The 1,940-nt window shown below is 38.9% G+C and overlaps 1 protein-coding gene across 2 annotated transcripts in view; it reads left to right on the top strand.

Annotated features, from left to right (window-relative positions):
* The window catches only part of LOC138011268 (orexin/Hypocretin receptor type 1-like), an 18,845-nt gene extending 17,150 nt beyond the window's left edge, over positions 1 to 1,695 (top strand). For both annotated transcript variants that reach the window (XM_068858218.1, XM_068858219.1), the window contains exon 2: positions 1 to 1,695. This exon is cut by the window's left edge and continues 3,909 nt beyond it. The gene's annotated coding sequence lies outside the window, so the exon portion shown is untranslated.
* Positions 1,696 to 1,940: the final 245 nt, after the last annotated feature.

Here is a 1,940-nt window from a genome sequence, read left to right as displayed (position 1 = left end):
AAAGCTATCTTTTCAGGTGACGTTTTTGTAGACGTCAACGTTGTAGATACTTGTGAAACAGAACATTGATACGCATGGCCACTAAGGTCATGAGATAAAAGTAGTTATACCTCACTTCTGAAGTAAAGATGAAGTGATGTCAGCCCAGAACTGACGGTGCTAATGAAGTAACATAAAGTAAATTGTAATTAAGGTATAACGATGCACAGCAAGTTTATGAATATACCGTAGATTCTTGCAAAATCCGCTTCTGGGCGTTTGAAACAAGACGGTTGTAGACCACAGAGACGAGCTACGCGATGGGTTCTTCAAGTGCCGGGAAAAAGAAGAACTTGCGTCCAAAGAGAGACTTCTTCAATTAGATCTATTACCTTTAAGCTTTGACCTTTTAACTTCTAGGTCAAGGACTTAGTGTTGATTTCATTGACACCGATGTCCATTTTGTAAGTTATGTAAGCCATGGGCTTAAACGAAAATCACACTCCTGTCAATTACGGTATTTAGCAACACCCTTTTTTCTCTACCTCTACTTGTCAAAGTTCTTTTTATGGAAGTGTACAAGGACAAATTAAGGTTCGTGCGGTGCACTTTTGAACAGTAGCAAACTGGGGAGAGGACAAAGCGCGGAGCCCTACTCCCTGGAGTACCCTATGGAGTACCTACATGGAGTACCCCTAAAAATAATTTATTGATCAAATTAAGGACAGTGCCTACTATTGTTATTGCGAATACGTTCTGCGCATCTCGAGATACTCGGATTTCCTATCGGCGGTGCTTATTTATTCAGGGATCTTTTTGCGCGGTTCAAAACTATGCGGAAAAAGCAGAACTTAGCAAGTGCTCTTGGTATCCAAAAAGAAAATTGGGGGTAACCACGAATTTTTCAGAGGTAATTAAGCTTCAATTTGGAAATAACCGCATACATTGCTTTGTATTTTAAAGCTCTTTACAAATATTATTGATTAATTATCTTCGAAAAGTACGTGGTTACCCCCAATTTTCTTTTTGGATTTCAAGATCTGCTTTTCCCGCACATTCAGTAAACCCCGCAAAAATACCTCTGAATTAGCAGGCACCGTCCTTAAATACTTGGCGAGTTATTTAGATGTACACGCCTTTCCCAGCTCTCCGATTGTTACAGTCTGATGCAGTTCACGAATTGGCCGCCATCTTGAAGTTTCGTGGACTTGTATTTCGTGTATCCCTTATTATAGTGTATTTTTAGACAAATATTCATACAAACCGTGTACCCCTGTATACCCATTCAGGCCCGTGTATGCCTGTATATACCCCTATGGAATGGGATGGAAAACTTTATTTGTACAAAGTAATTTCATCATATGACAAGGGTATCTATGGGTATACAGGGGATGATACGTAGGCATGTGTGGGTATACACTGTATATTACACGGGTATACATGGGTATATTATGTATATACACGGGTCTATGCGGGTATACAGGGGTATAGGGGTTTAATTTGTATGAATATTTGTCTAAATACACAAAAAAATAAATACACTACAATATAAAGGGATACATGAAATACCTGCGAAATTTCAAGATGGCGGCCAGTTCGTGAACTGCATCGAACAGTAACAGTCGGAGAGCTGGAAAGCTCGAAATAAATCGAGGTATGTGCATCTAAATGCCTCACCATGTTGATAAAGCATTTAATTTGACCAGTAAATGACTTCTAGGGGTTCTCCATTTGGGTACTCCATAGGGTACTGCATGGAGCAAACTGACACATTTTTAGAACACTTGTCACAAAATTGAAGAGAAAGAAGGACAAGTTTAAATAGAAAAGAGTGTAAATTGTAATCTTTTAAACTGCCCTTAGTCACCATAAATTCTACATTTTACATTCACTGATTGTGAACTTTTTACTCTATCCTAAAGGTCTCGCCATTTTTCTTTGGCTGATCGAACAGCACTTTC

Source organism: Montipora foliosa, chromosome 7 (assembly GCF_036669935.1).
Source record: "Montipora foliosa isolate CH-2021 chromosome 7, ASM3666993v2, whole genome shotgun sequence".
Taxonomy (NCBI): Eukaryota; Metazoa; Cnidaria; class Anthozoa; order Scleractinia; family Acroporidae; genus Montipora; species Montipora foliosa.
This window is presented reverse-complemented; position numbering and strand designations above follow the sequence as displayed.